General features: G+C 35.7%; 1 long non-coding RNA gene across 1 annotated transcript in view; it reads left to right on the top strand.

The window, feature by feature from the left end:
- LOC149045289 (uncharacterized) overlaps nucleotides 1-9,102 on the top strand; it is an 11,575-nt gene continuing 2,473 nt past the window's right edge. Inside the window, exons 1-2 of the long non-coding RNA XR_016187200.1 lie at nucleotides 1-84; nucleotides 8,142-8,295. This is a non-coding gene — a long non-coding RNA (uncharacterized LOC149045289). The remainder of the gene's footprint in view (nucleotides 85-8,141; nucleotides 8,296-9,102) is intronic.

Below are 9,102 nucleotides of genomic sequence, written 5' to 3'. Positions count from 1 at the left end.
AAGGTTGAAAGTATCTTAGATATATAAACGAGCTGCTTGAAAAACTAATGTTTGATAAGCTGAAGCACTGGGCTGGAACTCAAGGTACAGTACTCTAAACATTTGAAATATAATACTGTTGTATTTGCTGCATTTGTCTTATTCCTTTTATACAATTAAATTAAATTGCTCTCCATGTGTAGGTGGTTGCCTTCCTGGTGTAAGGCAGATTGCAAATGTTGCAGCTTTGCCTGGAATTGTTGATGTAAAAATGATCATAACTTTTTCTTGTTGAAATTACAACTTAGTTTAATTGAAACTTGTTCAATCCTGGGCCCAGTTGTTTGAAGGCTGATAAGTGCTAACCCAGGGTTGAATTTTAATCCGGGTATGTTTAATCCTTTGTTTAAAAGCCTTCTAAAATAATTTACCATAGATTTTTTAGGGCATCCAATCATCAAATTGCAGACTAAAGGAATTGTACATGTAGACTGAATTTCATTTGAAAGCTTTCAGATATGAAATCAGATTTCACACTGACCATTAGTTATCCAAACTCAGCTTTTAACAAACTAACCCTGTACTCTTGGGAAGCAGAGAAAGTATTAAGTGGAGATGACAAAAGAGTTTTTTGCTATACAGTTTGTGTTTCCATAGTATTTTTACACAAAGATTTCACTTAAAGTGATGCCAAATAGAGCATCCAGTTATCCAGTTAGATCCAGTTAGATCCAGTTAGATCCAGTTATTTCATGCACGATCTTGAGAACACGAGCAAATCAGTTTTTCTGCTTTAAGCAAAAGCCCTTAGAACTGTTTTTCTAGGAGTTTTCTTAAGTTCCTGTTTATTTCCCTCAAAAAACAGGAAAACTGAAAGCCAAAAAAGGCAAATAGAATTAAAAGGCTACGTACATTATTTAAACTTTATGTGCTCTTATTTACCTCATCAATGGAGTTCCTAGGCCGCTCACGCAGATCACAACACAATGACTCAGTTTAATTCTAGCCATTCTAGAAGTAACATTCCTTCACTTCTTCTTTGCTTATGGACTACAATGCTTTTACTGTCACTTTGATACCTATTTTTCGATGGTAAACCCTGTTTCAACAGGAAAAGAAAGCTGTCTAAAGGTGAAATCTGAGTAGAAGGAATCGCTTTCCACCATTGGAACACCGTTGAAACACCATACAAACCTGTTTCCAATACCTCTAAACATGGTGCTGCAACCCTGTCAACCCTATTTTTGACAGCACCCTTGCAACTTGGGTATCAAAGCGATGTCAAATTGTTGGCATGGCTGAAAACCCTGTTTCAACAGGAAAAGAAAGCTGTTTTAACAGTGAAATCTGACAAGTAAGAATCGTTTTCCACCATAAATGAAAAATGAAAGAGATAATCATAATGATTTGCATATTTAGTTCAGGGCATGAAATTGCGCCTAATACAGGCACCAATGTGACTAAATTTTTCACTTTGGCCACTAAATCCTGAAAATTAATTGCCAAATTGGCAACTACCATGTTTCATCATAACCTTACCGAGAGATATAGTGAATTAAAAAGATTTGCAAAGATAAATCCGTGGCAAACTTCCTTGTTAAGTTTGTTTCCAAAACACAGCATATGCATCTCAATCGATGACTTGATGCCAGCTTGGATTTAGGTCAGCTTGAATGTTGTATATCATCCATCCTAGTGTTCACTTTGTAGCACATTGAAGATCTTTTCCCTAATTTAATTTTGGAGGGTCTATCTAGAACATCGACAGCGTGAAAAAGGTTTTGTTTGTCTTTGAAAATGGCGACCAACTTTTTTTGAATTGGTAACCACTTTGAAGAATTTAGGAGCCTAGTGGCTATCAGAAAAAAAATTAATTTCACGCCCTGTAGTTAGAACAAAGTAGTCAGCTTTAGGGGTCTTTAGGGCGTTTGAATTCTGATTAGGTATTGTTTCACGACTTTTGTTCTATTATTTTACATCAGCGCTACTAGATTTGTCCAAGTGAATTTGCTGGCTATCTTAGAATTTCATCTCTCCGCAGCCAAGAAAAAAAATCTCACATGTCATGATTTACTTAAAAAAAAGTGCTATCTGGTCCTATCTGCTGTCTGGTGCATTGTTGAAAGCACTTATTATTTCCTTTAATTTCATTAACTGAGTTCGTGTGCTGCTGCACAGTAAAGATAAATTGAGAAAGCCTGCCTGTTGGTTTGTTTGTTTGCACCTCACAAATGAATGAAGATACAAATAGTACGGAACAGAAATGAAGAAGCTCCCCTTTTTACTTTGATATAGTTTGAAAGTAACCTACCTTGAACTATGGAAAATCCCTCTTTGAACATTAACATGATTTGAATTAATTTAAGCCATGAGTTCAACCTAGTATGGTATCTGGGATTGTGGCTTAGTCATCGTTATGGGTGGCGGTCACCACCAAAAAAACCAGGATGTCAAATAGATCAGTAAAAACAAAGCTGGTTTAAGGATCAGCTACAGGACAGCATAGCTAATAAAGGAATGGCATGGCCAAATTATAGACAATTAAGTGTTCCTTCATGAAACAGAACACCCTAAACATGAATAGTTTAGCCAAATGATAAACGGTCTAGTTGCCCATGTTGAATTGGAAATTGAAATTGTGAAATGGACTAGCTCAATTGAAAATAACTTAGCACTCATTTGCAATACAGTAAACAAATGGTGTAGCGTTGCGTCAAATGGCTCAGGGTAGTGTCAAGTAGCACAGCATACACACAAACAGTGTACCCTGGTGAAAAACCTCACAGGATCTTTGAGGATCTTCAAGGATTGACAAAGACCTGCCAAAGATCCTTAAGGACAAGGATCTTTAAAAGATCTTTAAAGGATCTGTAAAAGATCCTCAAAGATCTTTGTAAGCAAAAACGTTTGTTAAGATCCTCAAGGATTTGATAAAGATCCTCAAAGGATATTACAAAGATCCTCATAAGGATCCTCGCAAAGTTCTTTTCAAGGATCCTTCAAGATCCTCAAGGATTTAGCAAGGATCTTTCAAAGAACCTCAAAAGATCCTTTCAAGGATCCTTTCAAGATCTTTGTAAGGATCCTTAAGGATTTAATCAGGATCTTGCAAGGATCCTAGTCAAGATCTTTGCAGGATCTTTTTGAGGATCTTTCAAGATCCTCAAGGATTTAATGAGGATCTTTTAAAGACCTTCCAAAGATCCTTTCAAGGATCCTATTAAGATCTTTGCAAGGATCCTTAAGGATTTGATCAGGATCTTACAAGGATCCTACTCAAGATCTTTGCAAGATCTTTTCAAGGATCCTTCAAGATCCTCAAGGATTTAATGAGGATCTTTTAAAGACCTACAAAAGATCCTTTCAAGGATCCTGTAAAGATCTTTGCCAGGATCCTTAGGAATTTGATCAGGATCTTACAAGGATCCTTAAGTCAAGATCTTTGCAGGATCTTTTCAAGGATCCTTCAGGATCCTCAAGGATTTAATGAGGATCTTTTAAAGACCTTCAAAAGAACCTTTTAGGGATCCTGCTAAGATCCTTAAGAATTTGATTAGGAGTTACAAGGATCCTAGTCAAGATCTTTGCATGATCTGTTCTACAATCCTTTAAGATCCTCAAGGAATTGAAAAGGATCTTCCAAATATCTTTAAAAGATTCATTTCATGATTTTGTACAGCTCTTTGTAAGGATCCTTTTTGAATTTGATGTGGATCTCAAAGGCAACTTTGTCAAGATCTCTACCACATCTCTGCATTATGAATTAGGTTCCTTTGAAATCCTCAAGTAATTTCAAACATAACAAAATTGTAAATTGAGGGCTCACTGTTTTATAATTTAAACACAACAAGGAATTTTCGCAGAAAATTATTGTACAATGAGTGTGATGAAGGTTACCGCATAGCAACGCCATGCTCGAGGCTTTCGGGAAACTTTGTGACTACTTACATGACAACAAATAGGGTTTTGCATTATGGGATAGGAATTTATACGCGCCGAGATTTTTAACGGTCGCATAAAAACATAAGAAGCTCGTTGTTACGGCAAATATCATCGACAATGGTCGGAACTAAAGGGAAAATGTACACAGAAATAAAGGTAAAGGAAAGGCATTTTCTGGAGTTCAGAAACAAGCGAAAAGAGAGACGGAAACAACCGAAATCGTCAATCAAACTCCAAGCAGGTCTCGCGATTGCTCTGACTCAGGGGCTGAATGAAAAGAATTCATTGGTAGTTCTGGAAAAAAAATGAAGATGCCATCCTCGCCTAATGATTCTTACTCTGAGCTCTTGGAGAGTGAGGATGCAAATGATGTGTTACAGGGACAAGGATACAGGCTTATCGATCTAGAGAGATTCTCCTCGACGCTCACTGAAGGACATGTTTCTGAAGGTGTGAATTTACTTGGTTCTGTGTAACCAACTTAAAAAGCTCTTTTAGAGGTTGTCATATGAATTCCCGAAAACACTTATTTTGTACCTCAGGATGTATTAGTTCAATTAATCTGAAGTTTTCACGGCTGTATCCTCTTACTGAGTTGAAATGGATAAGCTGACAGTTTCTCTATAAGCTGAATTTTAAGTAAGATGTTGTGGAATAACTCACCTAATAATCTCGGTGAACTTTGAACGGGCATTGTGCCCATAATATAAACGACTCCAAAAGTTCCTCAGCTCATCCAAAAGAACGACCCTAGTACTTTGTTTTGACACTTAAAACACTTGATTTCATGCAATCTTTGTGCAGTTATCTTTTCTCAAGTTTACCTAGGTTTTTCACACCATGTGGTGGACAAATTGATCTGATGTCAAATAACAAATTAGTTTAGGGCAACATATTAGTTATATTCAGTATGTGTGATTCCTAAGCTTTCCTTTGGTATATAGGTTAATATGGTTCAGAAATATAGTCATTGAAGTACTCTTGTTTGCCTTTTTTTCATGTTTACCCCCTCTGTAAGAGTAGTCTGAGTCTGGTCATAGTCTAGTCCTAGACAAGTTTAACACATATACTTTGGTCTTCTTATCTTTGAGCTGGACTGTTGCCAGATTTTTTGGAAAATGAAAATCTTAGTACTAACCTAAAGTCTGAACAGAAATAGTGTAGAAGTAGTCCTACTAGAAGAGGATGGGTAATTCTCGTTTAGCAATAAAAAAAAGTTTTATTTCATTTTTTTATGTTTGGTTCAATTTTTCTTTTTAACTTAGTATGAGGATTTAAGTATGCTTATTTTCTTGTCAAAATTTCAAAGGTTCTATAACATTCTTGCTAAGATCTTCAACGATCTTCCATTTCCTTGCCAGGATCTTCAAGGTTCACTGACATTCTTGTCAAGATCTTTAAGGATCTTCAAATCTCTTGCAAAGATCTTTAATTTGGCTGTCAAAATCTTCAAGGATCTTTCTTTTTTATGCCAAGATCTTCAAAGATCTTTCAATTTATTGCCAAGATCTTTAAGGGTCTTTTATTTTCTTTCCAAGATCTTTAAGGATCTTCAAAATTTTCAAAAAGATCCTTGAAGATCTTGGCAAGAAAATGAGAGATCCTCAAAGATCTTAACAAGAATTTGGAAGATCCTCAAAGAATTTTCAAAGATCTTTAAAGGATCTTCAAAGTTCATATAAAGATCTTTGAAGATCCAGACAAGATCTTGACAGGAAAATGAAAGATCCTTAAAGATCTTGTCAAGAAAGTCAAAGATCCTCAAAGATCTTGGCAAGAAAATGAAAGATCCTTGAAGATCTTGGCAAGAAAATGAAAGATCCTTAAAGATCTTGGCAAGAAAATGAAAGATCCTTGAAGATCTTGGCAAGAAAATCAAAGATCCTTGAAGATCTTGGCAAGAAAATGAAAGATCCTTGAAGATCTTGGCAAGAAAATGAAAGATCCTTGAAGATCTTGGCAAGAAAATCAAAGATCCTTGAAGATCTTGGCAAGAAAATCAAAGATCCTTGAAGATCTTGGCAAGAAAATCAAAGATCCTTGAAGATCTTGGCAAGAAAATGAAAGATCCTTGAAGATCTTGGCAAGAAAATGAAGGATCCTTGAAGATCTTAACAAGAATTTTGAAGATCCTCATGAAGATCCTCAAGAGGATCCTCAAAGGTCCTCATGAAGATCTTGTAAGATCCTTAAAGATCCTTGAAAGATTTTCACCAGGGTAGTGTTGTGTGAAATGGCTCAGTGTAATTTTGAATGGTACAGCTTACATATAAACAGTATAGCATTGCATGAGATGGCACAGCGTAAATTCGAATGGTACAGCATACACACAAATGGTGTGGCATGGTATGAAATGGCTCAGCTTAATGTTAAATGGTAAAGTGTACACACAAATGGTGTAGTGTTGCGTGAAATGGCTGTTGTTATCAGTATCTGTTGTCTACATTGGCAGTAGAAAACAGACAAACAGAGGAGTTTCTTGATCACAGTGCAAATTTCAGGAAGATAAAAATTACCTTATAATTAAAAAATATGTGCAAAAGACATTATAGTTAACTAAAACAATTATACTGTATAAAATAGTGGGAAATGTTTGTTTCCTGTGTTTACACAAAAACTAGCAACTGTACAGTGCAGAACCCAGCTAGTCTTGAACTCTTGAGGGAAGCAACAATTTGCTCAAGATATACAGCTGGGAGTTTGAGATAGTGGGGTAAATTTGTCTGTGAAACAGGAACAAGGGTTGCTGCTCTTTGTTTGAGATAGGGAGTTTGAGATAGCTGAGTTCAAGATAGCCAATGGTTATGACTGAGAAAAGCAGGGCAAATCCAAGGGAAATGGGTTTGAGTTCGAGATAGCAGGGTTCAACTGTACTGTATTTACCTGTGTATAATATGCACTTTTTTCTTTAAAAATAACCATCAAAATCACAGTGTATTATACACAGATTCTATTGTTTGTCAAACAGGTCCTAATTTGCATACGTTAAAAAGACAACAAAGAAAGTAACAAAAGCTTAGAAGTAACTGGTCTTTATTAGCTTGAGTTAAATAATCAACCAATGAAACATTTTCAATTTTGATCCACAAACACAACAAAGAAAGTAACAAAAGCCTCATAGTAATTGGTCTTTATTAGCTTGAGTTAAATAAGCTACCAGTGGTGCCTAACCTTGAAGGTATCTCACAGCATTCACAGCAAACAGTCACCAAATTAAGTATAAATGGGTCACAGCAATGCAATTTTTTAGATGCACATTTACTTTACTATTACTAGTAATAATTATTTTGTAAGGTGCAATTCCCAAGTGGCAGTTGTGACCACAACACGTGTGCACTTGCTTAATGGCAATTGTCACAAGAAAGTACCAAATGCTTCTACACTGCATGACCCTGTATGCATTATAGACATGTTGGTCTAAAAGAACATAAATATAGAGATTTTAAAAGCATTTCACATCCAGGGGAATTTTGAATTATATTTGCATCAAATATTGTGGTTTCTCTGATGTTGTCTCTGCAAGGGTCAGGTACAATTTTGAGTAATGTAAAGTACCTGTGTGTATACCTTCTCTAGGTAACCACACAATAAGAGATAAATTGAAGACATGAAATTTAGATTTCACCAAGTATGGCATAAAATATATCTCCAAATGTTGTCTCCGCAACAGACAAAATACTGAGGAATGACCCGTAATTTGAATATTTAACCGAGTTTGAACTGTATGCAGTTGAACCTCTATTAAAGTGTTTATCACCCTTAAATAGATATTTTCAGAATCAACTCTATGCACATTGAATAGTTAAATGGTGAAATATTTCTTGTTTTTGAATTTACAAAATGCTAATTAGATGACGTCAACCTGGGAATTTGCCATAATTTCTATGCCAACTTACAATGTGCAGTATATAGCTTGAGGATAATTAATTTGATGAATACAAAAAATAAACAGTGGATAGTCAATTGATTGGTAGAGGTGAAAACAAGTAGTTGTATAATAAATGATTCCCAGGTTGACGTCATTAATTAGCATTTTGTAAATTCAAATCTATATAGCTCAATAATGCGACGTTCAAAACAAATATTTCACCATTTCACTGTTCAATGTGTGTAGACTTGATTTTGAAAATATAATTGTATTTAAGAGTGACAGGCACTTTATGTGGCCATACTTTAATTAATTACAGCCACCAACTATAACAGTCATTGTTTAATTCTAGAACTGGAGTGTCACGGCAGCAACTTCCAGACATGGTCTGTTCTCATTATTCAGTGATCAATGACAAACCTCTTCTCAGTTGCCATGACTTGAATATTGTGTATTGTGTCAACCCAGAAGAATCAGTGGGCAGAGCCTTATTCAAATAAATCATGGTGAGTTTGTTGTACTTCCCTAGTGATCACCCAAATATTCATTTCAGTAAAGCTGTTCAGATGGCATATGACAGCTAAAATTTGTGTTAGTGGTTTCTATGCTTTGCATTGTTTAATTTAAAGGGGTGAGTGGAATAAAGCTTTGAGTGACTTTTGATAAACTGCTAGATTCTCCTTCCAGTTTATATTGTATATGCTCGTGTAACAAAGGGAGAATTTGGCTATAGATCAGGAGTCACCTAGGGCCTTATTCCAAACATTATTTTGAATAAGGTTCTAAGTGACTCCTGATCTGAAGCCAAATTGTTACATGAGCATATACAAGACAAACTGGAAGGAGAATCTAGCAGTTGATCAGAAGTTACTTAGGGCTTTATTCCAATCACCCCTTCATTTCGCACCCTAAAATTTTCGAACACTACAAACACATGAAATTTTCCACATTTCGGTCATTTCCACTAAAAAAAAAAGGTGACTTAGAAATTTTTGGACAGAATTTTTCGGAAAAGTCACATTTTATTCTCTAGAATTTTCGGCTATGTAAATTTTCAGCTAGAACATGTGAACAGCTAATATTTTTCTAACGATATGTAGGTTTGTATATGTTTGTTAAATACATGCGGCGCAATAATTTTTCCCACGTACAGTACCGACAAGAACTGTCCCCCACTAAAATTGCACCAAAAGCAGACCTGAGCAGACCATACTTTCTGAAGTGAACCCATCCAAACTTTAAGCCCATATATAAGCTATATAGGTATGTGCCGCCTAATAGGGTCGGGTTTTTGAGCCTCTGGATCCATAATT

The sequence above is a fragment of the Pocillopora damicornis genome, chromosome 5 (genome assembly GCF_964200805.1).
Source record: "Pocillopora damicornis chromosome 5, jaPocDami1.2, whole genome shotgun sequence".
Taxonomy (NCBI): Eukaryota; Metazoa; Cnidaria; class Anthozoa; order Scleractinia; family Pocilloporidae; genus Pocillopora; species Pocillopora damicornis.
This window is presented reverse-complemented; position numbering and strand designations above follow the sequence as displayed.